Source organism: Pan troglodytes, chromosome 3 (genome assembly GCF_028858775.2).
Source record: "Pan troglodytes isolate AG18354 chromosome 3, NHGRI_mPanTro3-v2.0_pri, whole genome shotgun sequence".
Lineage (NCBI taxonomy): Eukaryota > Metazoa > Chordata > Mammalia > Primates > Hominidae > Pan > Pan troglodytes.
In genome coordinates, this window is record NC_072401.2 from 190133402 (window position 1) to 190154670 (window position 21269).

Genomic DNA, 21269 nt, shown 5'->3' on the forward strand with positions numbered 1-21269 from the left:
GGCGTGAGCCACTGTGCCTGGCCGATAGTTTCTTATACTGTGAAGAAGCTCTTTAGTTCAATTAGATCCCATTTGTTAATTTGTGCTTTGTTGCAATTGCTTTTTGTGTTTTTGTTATGAAATCTTTGCCACTTCCTATGTCCAGAGTGGTATTTCCTAGGTTATTTTCCAGGGTTTTTATAGTTTTGGGTTTTATGTTTAAGGCATTAATCCATTTTGAGTTGATTTTTGTGTATGCTGTAAAGAAGGAATCCAGTTTCAGTCTTCTACATATGGCTAGCCAGTTATCCTAGCACGATTTATTGAAATAAGAAGTCTTTTCTCCATTGCTTGTTTCTGTCATATTTGTCAAAGGTCAGATGATTTAGATGTCTGGTCTTATTTCTGGATTATCTATTTGGTTCTGTTGGTCTATGTGTCTGTTTTTGTACCAGTATCATGCTGTTTTAGTTACTGTAGCCTTGTAGTATAGTTTGAAGTCCGGTAATATGATGCCTCCAGCTTTGTTACTTTTGCTTAGGATTGCCTTGGCTATTTGGGCTCTTTTTAAATTGTGTAGTTAAGTAATGTTAAGCATAGTCACCTGAATAATCTTGCCAAAGTAAAACTTTATAATCATTGAACAACAATTCCCACTTTTCAACTCTCCCCAACCCTGGTAACCACTATTCTATCTTGTGTTTCAATAAATTTTGCTACTTTAAATACCTTGTATAAGTGGAATCATACAGTATTTGCCTTTTTGTAAGTGACTTATTTCATTTAGCCCAGAGTCTTCGAGGTTCATTTATGTTATAGCATGTGAAATAATTTCCTTTGTTTTTAAGGTAGAATAATATCACACTGTGTGCCTATACCACATTTTGTTTATCCACTCATCTGCTGATGAACGTTTAGGTTGCTTCCACCTTTTGGCTGTTGTGAATAGTATAGCTATGAACGTAGGTGTGAAAGACCTCAAGATGCTGTTTTTAATTCTTTTGGGTATATACTCAGAAGTGAGATTGCTAGATCATATATTCAATTTTTTGAAAAACCACTATAGCTTTTGAGCCAATGTTTCAACAGATGGCTGAATAAGTTAGAATTTACAGTGAACAATATTACAGTTTCTTCCAGTTTCAACTGTCTCCCTTCAGTTTAAATATGGAATCTATTTAAAATACACCCCCCATTCGATTTTAAATGATTACTTTGGAATAACTGAGTCTTTTTAGGTAAATCCTTAATACTTCACTTTCCATAGCTGTTGCACCATTTTACAATCCCCGCAGTGCACAAGAGTCCCGATTTCTCGACATTCTTGTCAATACTTGTGATTTTACTTATTTATTTTGGTAGTATTCATCTGAATGGGAGTAAGGTGATATATCATTGCATTGCAATTGGTTTTGATTTGCATTTCTCTGATAATTAGTCACTAATTATTATTGAGCATCTTATACTTCTGTGATGATGTGGGAATTTTTCTTCATTGTACAACAGGTATCCACTATAGTGGCGTAGTTCTACACTCTACACAATTTTTTCTAACACTACACAAAAACAAACACTAAATCTGACTTCCAATTGTCAGGATTACTGGTCTACTCCTCTGCCCACCCATAGGCTGATTATAAATCTTTGAAATTAATTACATCTAAAATTTTTCTTTCCTGTCAAGTCACTGTTGACGAGGTTCCTCTGCTCACATTGGCAGTCTCTTTCTTTCTCATGATTCTTCAAGTCGTCATTTTGTTAGAGGCCAAGCTTTCAATCACGGACTGAAATTATATTGTGTGCTTTTTGCCTGAGTGTTTAATCCCTTAATTTACAAGCGGATGTAGGAGTGCATACCCAGGAGGTGAGGGCAAAGACTCCCGATGAGTCTTTGGAATCTCAAATCTGTTACCGTTTTGGCTTGGGACAACAAACATCCTGTCAGTCTCAATTGCTGTATAATTGAAAAGAGAATGATAACAGTTGTCCTACATACATCATAACTCTCTTTGAATCAATGATAATTAATCCATGTGAAAAGCTTTCAAAAACTTGTAAAAATCCCTCATAATTACATGGTGTTTTACAATTTACAAAGAACTTTCACATGCAGATTTCTCATGTGATTTTTATGTTTTGAGTGGGCAGAGTGAGAAATTATATTTATAAAGTATTTGTGTATATGCCAATAACGATGCCTAATATCCCCCACTTTACATATTTAAAAGACCTTTAAAATTATGACTTTTCCTAGTTTTCACAGCACATAAAAAAGCCAATACCACTACACAGGTGTGTAGTTTCTGGTCTTGTGCACTGACCATTTCCTACACCATCTTTTTGTATGCTCTCTAGCTTCCGTAGTTGTTACTTGAGTAGAAGAGTACTGAAAGGCCACGTAGAATATACAGCTTGGTTTCATCCCACTGATAAAAATCTACTTTTAACATACATGTTAAAATAATCGAGCCTGACTAAATTATTTTTGTATTTTTTCCATTTTACCTGTTATCAACTTTTTAATTAAGCAATGGGGCCATGGTAGGCAGGGTATTCCCTAGAACTTGTGAATATGTTACCCTACATGACAGAAGGACTTTCAGATGTAATTAAACTTAATGACGTTGAGTTAGGGAGAGGGTCCTGCCCAGTGGAATCACAAGGGTCCTTAAAGGTATAAGAAGGAGTCAGAGGACAGAGTCAGAAGGAGACGTGCTGATGTGAGAATGGTCAGAGAGATACAACCTTCCTGTCTTTGAAGATGGAGGAAAGGGGCCTTGAGCCAAGGATTGTTGTTGGCCTTCAGAAACTGGAAAATGCAAGAAAATCAAGTCTCCCTAAAGCCCCTAGAAGGGAACACAGTCCAACTAATTCATTTATTTTAGCCCAGGAGATCCCTGTTGGGCTTCCGACTTACAGTACTGGAAGATAATACATTCCTGGTGGTTTGTGTCACAAGGTCTGTAGTACTTTGTTCCAGTATCAGTAGAAAACCAGTAGAAGGGGAATTCACGTAAATATCATTACACACAGAAATAATTACTTATTATTCTTTTGTTCTCAAATCCTACCTTGTAAACAAAATGAATTTTTGTTTTTCGGGGCTTTTGTACTAATTCTTATGAATCCACTGATATTTTGTTTTTTCTGTTGTCTCCCTCAGGAACCCGAAAGGAAGAAGCCTATACGACTGGGGACACATGTCTTAGAAGCACACCCATGAGGTAAAGTGTCGCATACTCTTTGATAAGGTAAGGCTCCCTGGACGAGATGTTCTACAGGTACCATGAGCTCAGTGAAATGCTTTTGGAAAGACACTCAGCGGAGTGGGCACCACGAGGTTAGGAGAAGCAGCTTCTGCTCGTCATAACTTTGGCAAATGTTTACACATCAGTAATGAAAAATATTCTCTTGGCGATTTCAGGCTTGTTACTATGGATGTTGTTTGCTAACATTGACTATTTTTCCTAACTGCTTATAGAAACTCCAGGCTGTCACCCATCTGTTCTCTCATCAAAGTAGTTTTGGGCCAGCAACTATTTCAGACATTTCTACAGTTTCAGATGTCTCACTCTGCCTATGACTCTATGTTGTACTTGAGGACTGGACGCACAGAGTAAAGTGCAAATAGCAAGCATTCAGGTCCAACTCTCTTCCTTCTGGTTAACAATATGAAAGAAAGAGGTAGTATCGGAATTATTTTAGTTCAATGTAGGCATTATAAAATGTGTATATATTTTAAAACATCATGTGGTACATGATAAATATATACAACTTTTATTTTTCAATAAAAAATTATTAAAAAAGTCATCGAACCTGATTTCTCATACTACTTTTTTGGTAACACTCATCACACCAAAGACTTATTATTTTAAAATGTTATTTTTCATAATTAATTTCTTATTAATTTTATAGGCTAGATTTTAATTGTTATGTCTAAATAGTAGTGTCTGGTACGTGGTAGATAATCAATGTGACTTGAATAAATGAATAAGTCTGTTAACGACATACTTCTCATCACTGTAACTTATTTTTGGTTTAGGACTGATAAAACATTTTTTCTCTCACCCCATATTGCTAAAGATCAAATCCTTCTTCTTTAAGATGCTACCATTGTTCCATTCATCAACGCCAAATCATTCCTCGGGCCTGAGAGGAGCTGCCATCCTTCACTTCGTCTTTGGGTCACTTCCAACCTCTGTTCTCTGTGTGTCTCTTCTGGACTTCCTGGGAGAATAGCCTCTCTCATGATACTCACTTTCTTCCACATCTTCAATCTCTGCTTCATTGATAGATTATGCTACTCAATATAGAAACAACATCTTTTATTTTTTAATGATAAACATTCTCCCCCTCAATCTTTTAACCTACTAATGCAGGCAATCTAATCTAAAGAATAGCCTGCAATGCCTCCTTTCATCATTTCCCATTTAATCCAGCTTTCTGGCTGAGTAATTTTGCAGAAAGCCCTTTATCCCGTGTCACAGATGGAACTTTGCAGTGGCCTATTCTGATGAACATGTGGCAGTTTACATGCTATTTGCATTTGAAGCTGTTTATCACTCCCTCCTTCTGAGTACTTTCTTCTTGGTGGGCTTTTATGATAGTAATTGCTATCCTACTGCTGAGTTTCTGAGCACTGCTTGTCAGACACTTTATTATGCTCCCTTTCCTTTGCCCATACTTGCAAAGTTAGATTTCCACATATGCCTTTCCCGTCTTCTTATTCCATGAGATTTATCTAAGTGATTTCATCCATTGCTATGGGTTCAACTACCGCTAATATGTTCTTTACTCCCAGCTCTCTTTTTACAGCTTCACATATTTAACTGCCTTTCAGGGAATCACCAAAAGGCAATTCCATCTTAATATACGCAAAACTGAACTTATGATCCTTAAGTATGAGGCCAGTTCTTTCTTATGCATTTTCTAAATCAGTGAGTGATACCATCTCTTGTCCTGTTGTCCTGGCAGAATTGCAGGAGGTGACTGCTTTCTCTACCCTCCCTATAAAAATTACCATCTCTCATTTACCAACCTCCCAATACCCCAATCATTAGTATCTTTTTAAGAAATGATTTTCTGTTGTTTAACATTTTTTATATGCTATTACCTATATGGTTTTCCTCCTGAAATGGGATATTGGGTAAGAGGGTACCAGATGGAGGTCACATAGACCTACAGTTTATTCAAAGGGGACATCTATGGAGCAAAGGCAAAATGGAGAACCCAGTGCAGCCAAACAGCTACTCAAAGGTCTGAGCGGAGATACAGAAATGACACAGGAGATAACAGAAAGAGAGAGACATATCAAGTGGGTTTTGAGTGTAGGCAAAACGACATTTACCCGTAGCTCTGGAGAACCCACCAGCACTGTTTTGAGACTGTTGCAGCCTGCAAGGGAGGGCGGACACTGAGTTCAGACACGCACACCCTCCGACCAGCTCCCAAATGTCTGCTGATGTTTACAACTTTGCTTCCTGCTTTCCTACCTGGTCTTAGCCTTTTGATACACACCCTCCCACTGCTATCAGAGTAAGATTTGAGCTAAGTACATAATCTGGCCCTGCCAGATTATGACATTAGAAGGAGAATAGATAGGTCAATGGAACCTGAGATACATTTTAGAAAAATATTAATATGTATGCCATATGTATAGTGTGCAGCTGGCATTTTAAACACGTGGAGAATGATGAAAAATTTAATAAACCATGAGAGGAAATTGGATAACTATTTCCGATACACACACACATCAGATTCCCTTTTTTATGTCACATGCAAAACTAAAATAATATTTGAATGGCTTAATCAGTGAAATATTTTTCTAAATTAACTAACATACTGGAAAATATTTGACTTAAACCAAATATGTATTTTTATTGTATAGGGTTTTTTCTTTTTTAAAAAATTTCAGCTTGCAATTTAGATATAGGAGGTACATGGGCAGATTTGTTACAATGGACTATTGCATGATGCTGTGGTTTGAAGTACGGTTCCCATCACCCTGGTAGTGAGCATAGTTCCTGATAGGTAGTCTTTTTTAACCTAACCTCCGTCCCTCCCTCCCTCCACCGTCTAGTAGTCCACAGTGTCTATTGTGTCTCATATTTATGTCCATACGTGCTCAATGCTTAGCTTCCATTTATAAGTGAGAATATGTGGTATTTGGTTTTCTGTTTCTGCATTCATTTGCTTAGATCACCCCAGCTCCATCTATATTCCTGCAAAGAATATGATTTTATTCTTTTTTATGGCACATAGTATTTCATGGTGTATATGTACCACATTTTCTTTGTCCAATTTCCTACTGATGGTCGCCTGTGTGGATTCCATGTCTTTGCTATTGTGAATAGTGATGCAGTGGACATCTGAGTGTAAATGTGTTTTTGGCAGAATGATTTATTTTCTTTTGAGTGTATACCCAGTAATGGAATTGCTGGGTCAAATGGTAGCTTTGTTTTAAGTTTTGAGAAATCTCCAGACTGCTTCCTCAGTGGATTGGTCTAATTTACATTCCCACTAACAGCGTATAAGCTTTCCCTTTTCTCTGCAATGTTGCCAGCATCTGTTTTTTTGACTTTTTATAATAGCCATTCTGACTGGTATGAGATGGTATCTCATTGTGGTTTTGATTTGGATTTCTCTGATGATTAGCGATGCTGAGCCTTTTTTCACATATTTGATGTATGTCTTCTTTGATAAATGTCTGTTCATGTCTTTGCCCATCTTTTAATGGGGTTAATTGGGTTTTGTTTGTTCAACTGTTTAAGTTCCCTATAGATTCTGGATATTAGGCCTTTGTCAGGTGCATACTTTGCGAATATCTCCTCCCATTCCCTAGACTGTCTGTTTACTGTGCTGATTTTTACTCTCTGTTTATTTTGCTATGTAAAAGTTCTGGAGTTTAATTAGGTCCCACTTGTCCCATTTTTGTTTTTGTTGCAAGTGCTTTTGGGGACTTAGCTAAAAATTATTTGCCAAGGCTGATGTCCAGAAGAATGTTTCCTAGGTTGCCTTCCAGAATTTTTATAGTTTGAGGTCTTACATTTAAATCTTTAATGTATTTTCAGTTAATTTTTGTATGAGGTGAAACGGAGGGGTCCAGTTTCATTCTGCTACATATGGCTAGCCAGTTATCCCAGCTGTGTTTATTGAATAGGGAGTTCTTTCCCATTGCTTGTTTTTGTTGGCCTTGTCAAAGATCAGATGGTTGTTGGTATGTAGCTTTATTTGTTTGTTTTCTATTCTTTTGCATTGGTCTATGTGTCTGTTTCTGTAACAGCACCATGCTGTTTTGGTTACTGTGGCTTTATAGTATAGTATGAGGTTGGAAAGAGTGATGCCTCTGGCATTGTTCTTTTTGCTTAGGCTTTCTTTGGCTGTTCAGGCTCTTTTTGGTTCAATACAAATTTTAGAGTAGTTTTCTAATTTTAGTAAATTTTCTAAAGTAAATGTTCTAATTCTGTGAAGAATGACGTTGGTAATTTGATAGGTATGGCATTGAATCTGTAAAGTGCTTTGAGCAATACGGCCATTTTTACAATAGTGGTTTTGGTACTGAAACACCAGGTGCTCAGTCTAGGTCCTGCTGCTTGCTGCACAGAAAGCCAATGACTGAGACAGCAAGTATTGCCAAGGAAGAAGCTTTAATCCGGTGCTGCAGCAGAGGAGGTGGGAACTCAGTCTCAAATCCATCTCTCTGACCTACTAAAACCAGGGATTTATATAACAAGGAAGGAATGTAACATTGTGTAAGAAAACAGGAACTAGGGAGGTGTCAGGAAGCAATCGCGATGAATGAGGGGTCCAACATCTCATTGTCTGGATGTGATGATCTACTGAGTTTCAGTTCTTTGACACTTTTTGTGAGAGGCCTGAAGGTCATTTCCTCAGGAAGGAACTCAGATAAAACAAATATAAGTTTCAAGCTTTAAGACCAGAAGGGTCAATTTCTATGTTTATTAAAAAGAAAAAAACTGTTAGACTGGGCGTGGTGGCTCATGCCTGTAATCCCAGCACTTTGGGAGGCTGAGGCGGGCAGATCACGAGGTCAAGAGATCGAGACCATCCTGGCCAACATGGTGAAGCATCATGTCTACTAAAAATACAAAAATTAGCCAGGCATGGTGGCACACGCCTGTAATCCCAGCTACTTGGGAGGCTGAGGCAGGAGAATTGCTTGAACCTGGGAGGCGGAGGGTGCAGTGAACTGAGATTGCACCACTGCACTCCAGCCTGGTGACAGAGCGATACTCCATCTCAAAAACAAAAACCAAAAACCAAAAAAAACAAACACCAGAATAAAACTGTCTATGGGACAATTGGGTCAGCTTTAGTTTTTCCAATCCTTGAGCATGGGATATTTTTCCATTTATTTGTGTCGTCTCATCTCTTATTTCTTTCAGCAGTGTTTTGTGCTTCTAGTAGAGATCGTTCATCTCCTTGGTTAGCTGTATGCCTATAGGTATTTTATTTTCTTTGTGGCTATTGTAAGTGGGACTGTGTTCTTGATTTCACTCTCAGCCTGGATGCTGTTGGTGAAATATGTATTTTTAAAAAAGAAAAGCAAAAAAAAAAAAATAGATAGACTTGACTAAACAAACATTATTATAAACAAGAATGAGTGTCATTATTCTTTTCCATAAGGTACTCTTACAAATCAGTGTAAAGAATTATAATTTCTCTATTTAAAAAAGGAGATAGCATTGCCAATTCACAAATTGTATATAAGTGGCCTATGAATGCAAAAACCTCAATTGCATAGGTAATAAAAAAGTCTAAATAAAGTGATATTACAAATTGTATAAAAGTGGCCTATAAATGCAAAAACCTTAATTGCATAAGTAATAAAAAAGTCTAAATAAAGTGATATTATTTTCTACTGATACAATTGATGGGGAGAAAAACCAAAATAAAGTGAACAGAAGAAAATGGGGAAAAAGGGAGCCTTTTAGACTGCTAGTGGGAGGGTAACTTTGTATAAACTATTAGAATACAATTTGTCAATCTGTGTTACAATCAAATTGTTCATTCACTTTGTAACAACAGTTCTATTTCTAGGAAATAATTATAGATGGCAACTATTTCTATATAAAGCTTTTCATTACAATGTTAAATATGATAAAATTGGGGATACTCAAGTGGTCACTAATAGGAGCATGACTAAATAAACTTTGGTAGTGACAGTAAATAGAATACCTTGCATCTATTAGAAATGCCTTTTAGAAAATAAAGTCAATGGCATGGGGATACAGACATAATTTGTAAAGCAGTATAACTCAAATTTGTAGAAAGAAATTACAGGACAAAGACTGGTACTGATTCAAAATGGTGCCTGGCTACGACGGGCCTTTGTCCCCAGAATTAAGCCTGGAGAATTGTCCTCGAAGTAAAGCAGGTGCTCTACGTGTAGAAAGCTCCTGGTGCAGATGTTGGACTCTGAGAGAAGGCTGAGCACAGCCTTGGGTAATGCAGAACTTCCTCAAAAGGCAAGGAGGCAAAAATAAAACATGTGAAGAGCAACTCTCTTAGAAGAGGAAATGCACTCAAGCCCTTGGGCCACAGAGAAAAGTGCTCCTGAAACTGGAAACTCTATGGACTCCCAGCCTCCAACCTGCCTGCTCTTCAGTCAGTCACCCTACAGGTGACACCCCCTGCATTCCCCACTCTCATTTTCAGAGAGCTGCTGCCGGGACCCTCATTCTGGGAATGGACTATGAGGAAGGAGACCTACATAGTTGTCAAGGAAACCTATGCCAGTTACATATGCCATACATTGTAATCGCTTAGTTATCAATGTGACAGGTAGGCAGAAAACACCAAATGCTTGAGGAAAACCAGGGGTATGAAAGAGAAGCATTAAGATTACTTTTTAATGGAAATGTATATATTCACCTAGGCTATTCTTCCTTACCCAAGTTGAAACTGAATAGTATGACCTAAACGTACATTTCGTGTGCTGGGAAGAAAAAGCAACTGATAACCCCCTTTCCCGTAGGTTTCCTGTCATTAATTTGCTCACCAGTGCAACCCCATTCAGGCCCCCAAGCTAGTGCCATCTTGTGTGCACAAGGCTGGGGCAATTGGATTCATAAGAAGTTTTGTCCATGAGGAATTTTCAGTCTAATGTCAAGTAATTGACAATGAAAATGTTTCCTGGTTTCCATCCAAATATTTATTAATACAGCAAAAATGTAGGATTTGTAGGATTTATATATCTTCCAACTATCTCCACTACTGCAGGACACAGACACCATCTATAAATCTCACATTGTAATGACTAACACTTATCTTTGTTATTGTCACCTGGACTCTTTTATGCCAAAATAAGAGTCTTAAAAGAATGAAGCCCTGCAATTTCACTGTCCAACAACAGAGGTTTTACCTGATAAATCGTCTTCTTGTCTGACAGAGTGGGCCACAGAAACATCTCTGACAGCTGTTGCATGATGGAGTGGGAGCAAGGTCACTTCCTGCAAATGTTAGGGTTCTTCAGAATCCTTCAGGCGTTGGAGGAATAATTGAACTCAACAGGCAATCAGTCACGTCTGAAACATGTGAAATATACCTAAGGACCCGAGGTCAGGGTTGAGTGTCCAAATTCAACCAGTTATTCACATGGTCTGAAAATGAAAATGTTTCATTTCAGAGAAGTTTATATGGAGTCCTTGACAGAATGTTGAATATGAAATAGATTTTTTTTCTGTCTTCCTTTGAAAATCTTTGTGGATAAAGCTTAACATGGTGCATTAGAATCTTAGGAGTAAAATATCCCTCACAAAATTTGATATCTTATCTGATTAGTTAATACAGACATATTACATTTTTCAACTAATTTTTTTTCTTAAGAATTCTTTCAGAAACGGAGAAGCATGTAGTAACATACTGATTTTAAGGAACCTATGCTAATAATTTTAAGTAGTAAAACTTTAAACTTAAGAAGTAATAAAAAGGTGATAATAGGATAATTACTATTTGGCATCCTACTAAGATATTTAGTTGGCAATTTAATTTTAAATTACCTGGTTTTCTCTGATATTCACATATTATTAAATGCAATTTCATTTAAGCTGCTCTACTAAGTGTTAGGGAAATACGAAAATTGAAAGTGTGACCTTGTTGTCCAGTAAAGTAATTTTATCGAATTTGGTAGACTCTTAATTGTCCCTAAGTATTCATTTTCCCTTTCTTTTTTTTTTATTGTAGCTTTTCTTTTGAAATATGCGTTGCCTCCCAGACATTGCAAAATGGTATAGTGAGTTCTGGTGTATTCTTTTTTTTTTTTTTTTTTTTTTGGAGAGATGGACTTGTTCTGTCTCTCAGGCTGGAGGGCAGTGGTGTGATCATGGCTCACTGTTGCCTCGACCTCCCAGGAACAAGCGATCCTCTTGCCTCAACCTCCTGAGTAGCTAGAACTACAATCACCCCTCACCATGCCCAGCTAATTTTTAAATTTTTTGTAGAGATGAGGTCCGCTATGTTGCCCAGGCTGATTTAGAACTCCTGGCCTCAAGGGATCCTCCTGCTTTGGTTTCCCAAAGCGCTGGGATTCAGGCATGAGCCACTGTGCCCAGACTTAATTCTGGCGTATTCTTAAGCCAGTGTCCCCTAATGAAAATATCTTCCAGGACCTCAGTGCATGGTCCAAATGAGGAAGCTGTTAAGAGGTACAATACTATTAACACATGTACATACAGATTTCAACAGCATTTAAGTTCAGTTTTTTCTTTCTGTCTTTTGTTTTGTGTGTATAGTTCTTTTTCTGTCTTCCTTTGAAAATCTTCCTGGATAAAGATGTTTCCACAGATTTCTGTAGATGTGTTCAGCCATCACCACCCAGTCCCAGTTAGAATCAGGGTACAGAACTGCTTCATCAGTCTCATGAGAAGGTGTGACTGAAAGGAGCAGTGCAAAGATGCTCCTTTGTCCTTTCAGTCACGCTTTCTCCCTGACTCTGACCTTTGGCACCAGCTGTTAGGTCTTTACACTCTAATTTTACACTTTAAGAATGGTATGTAAGGGCAGGGTGCAGTGGCTCACACCTGTAATCCCAGCACTTTGGGAGGCCAAGGTGGGCGGATCACGAGGTCAGGAGATCGAGACCATCCTGGCTAACACGGTGAAACCCCGTCTCTACTAAAAAAAGTACAAAAAATTAGCCAGGCATGGTGGTGGGCGCCTGTAGTCCCAGCTACTTGGGAGGCTGAGGCAGGAGAATGGCTTGAACCTAGGAGGTGGAGCTTGCAGTGAGCTGAGATCGCACCACTGCACTCCAGCCTGGGTGACAGAGTGACACTCTGTCTCAAAAACAAAACAAAAAAAAGAATGGTACATAAGTAGAATAATGTAGGTGGCACCATTTTGAGATTGCTTTTTTTTCATTCAGCATAAAGCCCTACAAATCCACCTAAGCTGTTGCCTGCATTGATAGTTTGTTTCTTTGTTTTGTGTCACAGTTTGTCTATTTATTCACAGGTTGAAGGATGTTTGAGTGGTTTCAAGTTGTGGGCTGCTACACATGAAGCAGCAATGAACATCTGTGTTCACATTCCTGTGTGACTGTGTGTTTCACTTCTGTAGCATAAATACCCAGGAGGCCTGGGTATTTGCATTGCAAATATGTTTTTAACTTTGTAGGAAACAGCCATACCACCTTCCACAATGGTTATGCTGTTTTCCATTTCCATCAGCAGTGCATGAGAAAGAAAGCCTGCTGCTCTGCATGCTTGTCAGCACACGGTATTGTCAGTATTTTTATTTTAGCCACTTATTAGGTGTGCATTGATGTCTCATTGTAGCTTTAATTTGCATTTCCCTAATGGCTAATGATGGTGAACATCTTTTTATGTGCTTATTTGCTATCTCTATACCTTCCTTGATGAGGTGTCAACAAATGTTTTGCCTGTTTTCTTGTTGTTGAGGTTGCAGCATTCTTTATATGGTCTGGATAAAAGTTCTTTCTTAGGTATGTGATTTGTAAATATTTCTTCCAGGCAATAGCTAACTTTTTATCCTCCTAACAAGCCCTACTTAGAACTGAAGTTTGAAAGTTTGATGAAGTCCATATTACCAATTTTTTTCTTTCTTAGACATGACAACTTTTTGTCTAACTCTTGCACAGGAAGTTTTTTTCCTGTGTTTTCTTCTAGAAATGTTGTAGTTTCACACTTTACATTTAGATCTATGATCTATTTTGAGTTAATTTTTATAGAAAGTGTGAAGTTTAGGTCTAGCTTTTTGTTTGTGTGTTTTCTTTTTTGGCCTACAGTGTTTAATTTTCCCAACATCTTTTGTTGCAAATTCTAATCTTCCTCTATGGGATTGCTTTGCATTTTCATTTTAAAAAATTAAGTTGACTGCACCTATGCAGGTCTATGTCCAGTTCCTTTATCCTGTGCCATTGATCCGTTCCTCTGCCCAAGCCACACTGTGAGGCTGTCTTCCCAAGCTCCTCCCTTTCCAGGATCTCCCCGGCCACAGCTTCTCCTTTCCTCGTTTTGATCATCTAGCCAGAAAGCTGGGCTTTTAGTTACTCAGCTCTGCTGTGCACATCCTGCAACTGCGGCTGCTCCAAGCAGGAGATACAGAGAAAAAGAAGCCAGTCTTTTCCTCACCACCTTAGAAAGAGAGGTCCCTGCCTTGAAGCTCAGGCTCCCCGCACCTGCTGCCTTCACAGTCCTCACCCTGCAGAGCGCGGCTTGAGAGAGGAGAGGGGCAAGCTTGGGATAGTGGATGGCCTTCCCAGCTCTGAGCTTTGGGGGCCAGAGCTAAAAGAGAGGCTGCTGTCTCCAAGTTGCCTTCAATCCAAGCCGGAGAATTCTGCAGACAAATAGGGCGCTTTCCTCCACTTTGGTAGTACTTCAAAATCTTGTCTTCTTCCTCAATGCGTCAACTACCACCCAGTTTTCAGAGCCCTCCAACCTCTGTTCCCTGCATTTCTTCCTGGCACTGGATCCCTAAGTACTCAGTTTAATCCATACATTGCCCTTATCATTTCTTTTTTTCTTTTTCTTTTTTTTTTTTGAGACAGAGTTTTGCTCTGTCTCCCAAGCTGGAGTGCAATGGCGCAATCCTGGCTCACTGCAACCTCAGCCTCCCGAGTTCAAGAGGTTCTCCTGCCTCAGCCTCCCGAGTAACTGGGATTACAGGCACCTGCCACCATGCCCAGCTAACTTTTTTTTTTTTTTGTAGTTTTAGTAGAGATGGGGTTTTGCCACGTTGGCCAGGCTGGTCTCGAACTCCTGACCTTAGGTGATCCATCTGCCTCGGCCTCCCAAAGTGCTGGGATTACAGGTGTGAGCCACCATGCCCAGCCCGCCCTTGCGATTTCTATCATCTGCCTTTCACACTGGATCTTTTTTCAGTTGTTCCAATAAACCAAGTGGTAAAAATTTGAAAAGTGAATGTGAGTAATAGGACCAAATTTTAAAAGTTATAGAATTTTAGGGTTGGAGAGGAACGTGAAAGAGTTATAATCACCCTTTCAAGCCACCAAGCTGAGATGAAATGCCTTGCCGTAAGTCACTCTTAGCCCTCTGATCTTCCTACGATGTCATGCAACTTTCACATAGAAACTAAAAGGACTTACCATTAATTTCTCTTCTTTCATTTACACATATGAATTTTTTTAAAAGTCTTTCTCATATCTTGACTGAGTTATACTCACAAAACCTACCCATTTTTCTGCTGAATTTATTCTTGAACTTGAATACAGTCTCATGTGGAAACAGTAATAATACCAAAATTGCAAATAATCTTTATATCTGACATTGCTCTTAGTTAATTCTGTTGCTAGTTTGGAAAGTTTTTTTTTTTTTTAAAAGAATGTTTAAACATCATTACGTTTAAAACATTTTAAAGCCTGAGTACGAGTTTTAAATCAGAATCACTGACTTCCCTCCCTTACACCTCATTATTACAAACCTCGATTTGAAAGCTGTATTTCCTACAAAGAGTCAAACGAGAAAAAACATACTCCTGTGTGAAAAGAAATATACCAATGTACCAAATCCTTATAGTTTCTCTTCCCCAACCTGTGACCAATGTTCACCCTTTGGTGCCAGACTCATCTGTTTTACACACACACACACACACATGCACACACACACACCCCAAAAACTTGATGTAAAATGTAAATAATAATAATAAGGAATGTAGACATTCCTTATTAAATGTAGACATTCCTTATTAAATGTAGACATAATAATAAGGAAAGGAAAGCAAATAGCAAATGTGCCTTTGTTGTTAGGAGTGAAGATGCAGGTTCAAAATTGTCTGTGCTGAGTAAGGATAAGGTCTTAATATCTGAGAAAAGGGGTCTGAATCCTGAGGAGGATATACAGAAAGTGGCCTTTTGAATTAGACTATTTGGGCAAATGTGCAGAATGATAGTGACTGACTGGGCAGAACTGGCGTATGACACCAGGTTGTAGCAATGGAGATGAAATAAAAGGGCCTGATCCCTAAAAGAACTTTAAAGGAAGAAACAACAGGACCCAGTAACAAATGGAAAGTAAGTGATGAAGGAAGATAATCACAATAATATATAGTGAATCTGAGTCTTTTGGCCAGGGAACTTGTGACAAATATAGAAGTACCAAAAAAAAAAAAAAGAGAGACATTCGAAAGATGGATATGGGATGGAAAAAATGAATTGTTCAGGATGTGCTGAGCTTGAAATATCAAGGTCATATTCAACAGAAAAAGAAATATTGTGAAGGGGCCCAGATGTGAGGGTAGGGCAAAAAATGATATTAGTAGAAAAGTCATTTGAGTAAAGAAAGTGGATATGTTAATAGGGAAAACAGAGTGCTTGGCCCAGGGCAGACCCTGTAAGATTCCCATGAGTAAGGATCAGCAGGTCAAAGGTTTACCAGTAAGAAGACAGAGACGAATGAGACAAAGCAAGAAAGCCCAGAGTCCAGAGAGCATGAGGGAGTCCTGTTTCAGAAGGGGAGGGTGACTAGCCGGAAGACTTGGAGAAAGTGGAAGATGAAGAAAATCCTTTGAGCGGGGGAGCACTGTCTGGCTTGGAAGATGGTCCTAGGAGATAGGTGGGGAAATGGCCAGATTTGGGGAGGAAGAATACTGGGGAATGTGAAAGGTCTCTGCCTAGAGAACAACGCGTCAGGACATGGTGATGGAATGAAGGGATTGGACAGTGCTGAACATTTTAGGAGACAGAAGGAAAAGAAGAGTGAAGTGAGACAGAAAGACATGGAGGATGTGAAAGAAAATGTGAGGATTTATATTCAAAATACCAAAAAGCTTTCTAATTCCTAGACTTGCCCCTGGCTAGAGTGGGCTATCTGGGTGAAGAGTTTATACAGATATCCCCATATACACTATTTATTCTACTTAGATAACACTCTAGAGACACTATGTCCTGTTTTCTCGAAAGACTCATACCAATGGTGACATTTCAGGTCTTCTAAGGAACTTTATTTTAGCTTCAAAATAACACGGGTGGCACGGGGGAAGTATTTTTAGCCTCAAGGAGCGTTTTAGGCCAGGGACAGTGGCTCAGGCCTGTAATCCCAGCACTTTGTGAGGCTGAGGTGGGAGGATCATGAGGTCAGGAGTTCGAGACCAGCCTGGCCAACATAGTGAAACCCCATCTCTACTAAAGATACAAAAATTAGCCGGGCTTGGTCGTGTACACCTGTAATCCCAGCTACTCAGGAGACTGAGGCAGGAGAATCACTTGAACCGGGGAGGTGGAGGTTGCAGTGATCTGAGATTATGCCACTGCACTCCAGCCTGGTTGACAGAGCGAGACTCTGTCAAAAAAAAAAAAAAAAAAAAAAAAAAGAGAGGACTTTAGTACTGCTGAAACTCCTCTGTGTAGCTCTTTGTTCAAGCAATCCTAACTCAGAAGTACAAGAAGGATAATATTCTTGTGTGTGCTCTGAAGCTATTTAGTAGCATCAGAAAGGTGGAGAATAAGTAGCTTTTAAAACATTGACAGCTCTTCAAATTGGACTAACAGGAAATCTCCAGGCATTTTATTCATAATTTTGGAAGAAATGCAATAACAAAGATTTAATGGGTCCCATATTGTGAAACATAATTGATCTAGAATAAGTACTATTCTTATTCCTATAGACAATCATACTCTGAGATTTTGGTCAAGTATCAGTTGATTGTTAATTATCTACGTGTTTGAAATATATGAAATTTAATAGAGAGGCCATAAGTCACATCCAAGAAGTACTAAGAGAAAGCACCACTGCAAAATCTTGGTAAATTCGGAAAACAATAACAAATCTCGTAATGAAATAAATATTTTATTGGGATTATAAGACCTACCATCCAAAGAACCATTAGGAACTTTACAATAACTCATTAATTTATATGGGAAATATGACAGAAAGCAATTTCTGCTTTTACTTCTTTTCTTCTTTACTTCTTTCCCTTAGTGTGTTTTGCATGTGTGTTTGTGTTTCCTTGAATCGTTGCTTAATCCAAGAAGCTTTCAATTGACATCCCATGTCAGACGGGAATGCCACTGTATCACTTATTGATTTCAACAGTGTTAGTTTACTCCTGGAAACTAAAACCGTTAGGTGTTTCTAAAATGTATGCACACACACACACACACACACACACACACACACAGAGTTTGTTAAGGGTCAAGTATTTATCTTCCTACCTGTATTTTTCAGAAGAAAGAAGAAAAGGAGGATATGCTTATGTACTAGAGACTACTCTTTATTAGAAAAGCACAGGAAAAATTCTCAACCTGAATATTTTCAATAAGTGCCTTGGTGAAAATTACTGAAGTGGTGCTACAAAATTGCCTTGTCCTATTTTTGAGGACATGTGGAAAGCCTTTCTACAACTTTTAGATATATGTAATAAAGCTGAACATTCTTCACATCATCCAAACTTATTAGAGAGCTTAAAGTGTAATAGTCAAATCGCTAGCATTGGTTAGTTTGAATGAATAGTCCTTTTAAGACATTTTTTTTTTTTTTTTGAGACGGAGTCTCGCTCTGTTGCCCAGGCTGGAGTGCAGTGGTGCGATCTCGGCTCACTGCAAGCTCCACTTCCCGGGTTCATGCCATTCTCCTGCCTCAGCCTCTGGAGTAGCTGGGACCACAGGCACCCACCACCATGCCTGGCTAATTTTTTGTATTTTTAGTAGAGATGGGGTTTCACCGTGTTAGCCAGGATGGTCTCGATCTCCTGACCTCGTGATCCTCCCGCCTCCACGTCCCAAAGTGCTGGGATTACAGGCATGAGCCACTGCGCCCGGCCAAGACTTTTTAAAATGCTTCCTTCTTCATGGATCTGGGCTCCTGAGTGAGTGTGCTGAGTGAATCATGCATGGTAGCAGACACCTTTCGGAATCCGGCTTCAGTAGACGTGAGGGTAACTCTAGTGCTCAGAAAAGGTCCCTTAGCAGCTGGCCTTGCTCAGGGTGACTGGATGCTCGTCATAAGATTTCCAGGTTGGGTCTGAGTTATGTCAAGTACTAGTTGGAATTGATTTATTGCTGTCTTGCTCACAAGCCAGGAGCACACTTCTGAAGTTGCCAAGAGTGTGAAAAAGCAGATATCCAAATTGTGAAGTGAGTGGTTTCCTACATTAACTCGAATTGATTTTGTTCTTCCTAATGCTGATAAGGATTATTTTGGAGTAGAATACAGTAGCCCCCTCTTATCCATGGGGATACATTTCAAGACCCTCAGTAATTGTCTGAAGTCCCGGACAGTATTGAACCCTACATATACTATGTTTTTTCTTATGCATACATGTCTTTAATAAAGTTTAATTTATAAATTAGGCACAGTAGGAGACTCACAGTATCTAATAAATTGGACGATTATAAAAAAACTGTAATAAAATTATGTGAATGTGGTCTCCTTCTCTCCAAGTATACTATAGTACTGTACTCACCTATTTTCGGCCCATGCTGACTTCTAGTAACTGAAACCTCAAAAAGCAAAACTCCAGATAAGGGGTTTCATTTACTGTAATAAAATGAAACTTCTGTAAACATGTTTAGTTGAAAATATCTTAAAGACATACATAATTCAGTGGAAGCGATAGTGATATGTTTCAGAAATTCAGATTCAAGATTTCAGAAATTCAGTTTCAAGGTTCAAGGCTCCTCTGACAATTGAATGACTTAGTTTTTCAAATATAATCAAGATTCTGCCTTGAATTATATATAATATATATTATATTATTATTATTTCCATATATAATTTATGGAAAAGTTATAAAATTAATATAAACATTTGAAATACTGTCTTTTGGCTCACTTTGAAAAGATTTCCAGTTTGCTTCTAAATGAATAACAAATTTGAAAGGCCAAGTGATTTAAGGCAGGTACATCACTACTTAGCAATACGATTTGTTCAAGCAGGTGAAAAGTATGCAAGAATCAAAATGCTCTTTGCAAAAGGAGCTTCAATTTTCATCAGGAAAACCCAGTTTGTGTCAGAGGGTGAAACTTGCTTGACTAGATCTGTTCACTGAAGCCATTGAACAACTTCCGATGTTCTTGCTCTCTCTCATTTACGATGCTGAACTTTACAGAGACAGACTGTTTGAAGCCTTCCTAATTATTGCCATTCTTAGCCAAGAAGGATTACTAAAGCTCAGCCTCTATTGTAATTCTTAAACTTCTCAGTGCAAATTATTAATATATGGCAATCTAAAATGCCTTTCTCTGGCTTTATGACCTGATTATTATTTCGAGTCTCTCTAGCAGTGAACTTGAGGATCATGCAAACGTGTTCTATGGGAACATCACCGTGTAGCTGAATAATTTGTTTTTTAGGAAGCTAGCTCAAATTTATCATCAGTCATGAAAATGTTTTATCAATACTCTTCCATAAAGCAGACATATTATTTTACTAGTTTCAGTTTAGCTCTGACAGAAACCTGATTGGGAATACTATTATTAAGCCACAAATACCTGTTTTAAAATATGTTGTCTTATGCTATTTCATTGTATTATATTATTAATTCATGTAATATTTCCTTTGGTTTTATTGTCTTCTGTGTTATAATTAAAACTGAAATAATTTGGGAAATGTAATGTATATAGCACACATCTAAAGTTCAGAGTGAGAATAAAACTACAACTATTTTATCTATTGCAATAGCTCAAATAGTAGAGTTTAACTATAATACTTGGTATACATATCAAACAAGGTATCTATACATACATTATTTTAATTTTACTCCTCCCTCATTTTCTCTCCATGCCCCATCACATAAATATGCACAAATTTAACTGGCCAGAGGTGACCTACATTCTCTACATGCAGTGTCCACGATGAAGATAGCAACTGTATTTGCTAAGGTTTTCACAGTTCATAACAGTGAAATAAAATGTAGCTATGGACATTCATTGATTAATCTAATATTTATTGAACGTGTATTTGTTAGATTCCGTGATACAATGATGAACAAGTCATTGTGTAATCATGAAGAGCTTCTAGCCAAGTGGGTAAAAAGATAAGGAAATCATCCCAATTAGTGAGATAAACTGCAAGATAGGGAATCATTCCGTGTGTTACCGGCACATTCTACCCACGGTGTATTTTTCAGGGAAAGGTGTTGTACATTACCTGATATCTAAATAGGAGGTAATAGCATAAGGTGCTGGGAGACAAAGGTGTTGTAGATTACCTGATATCCAAATAGGAGGAAATAGCATAAGGTCATGGAAGAGAGAGGGTTGTAGATTACCTGATGTCCAAATAGGAGGTAATAGCATAAGGTCCTGGGAGACAAAGGTGTTGTAGATTACCTGATGTCCAAATAGGAGGAAATAGCATAAGGTCAAGGAAGAGAGAGGGCTATAGATTACCTGATGTCCAAATAGTAGGTAATATCATAAGGTGCTGGAAGAGAGAGGGCTTTAGATTACCCGATGTCCAAATAGGAGGTAGTAGCATAAGGTCCTGGAAGAGAGAGGGTTGTAGATTACATGATGTCCAAATAGGAGGTAACAGCATAAAGTCCTGGAAGACAAAGGTGTTGTAGATTACCTGATGTCCAAATAGGAGGAAATAACATAAGGTCATGGAAGAGAGAGCATTGTAGATTACCTGATGTCCAAATAGGAGGTAATACCATAAGGTCCTGGAAGACAAAGGTGTTGTAGATTACCTGATGTCCAGATAGGAGGTAATAGCATAAGGTCCTCGAACACAAAGGTGTTGTAGATTACCTGATGTCCAAATAGGAGGTAATAGCATAAGGTCCTGGAAGACAAAGGTGTTGTAAATTACCCGATGTCCAAATAGGAGGTAATAGTATAAGGTCTTGGA

At 38.4% G+C, this 21269-nt stretch overlaps 1 long non-coding RNA gene across 17 annotated transcripts in view; it reads left to right on the plus strand.

Annotated features, from left to right (window-relative positions):
- The window catches only part of LOC100608367 (uncharacterized), a 230563-nt gene that overhangs the window by 66126 nt on the left and 143168 nt on the right, over positions 1–21269 (plus strand). For 13 of the 17 annotated variants that reach the window (XR_008547712.2, XR_008547709.2, XR_001717352.4 and 10 more), the window contains exon 4: positions 3143–3230. This is a non-coding gene — a long non-coding RNA (uncharacterized LOC100608367). Of the gene's footprint in view, positions 1–3142; positions 8273–21269 lie in introns of those variants that run through there. The other 4 variants (XR_008547717.2, XR_008547716.2, XR_008547707.2 and 1 more) reach the window with 2 other exon arrangements.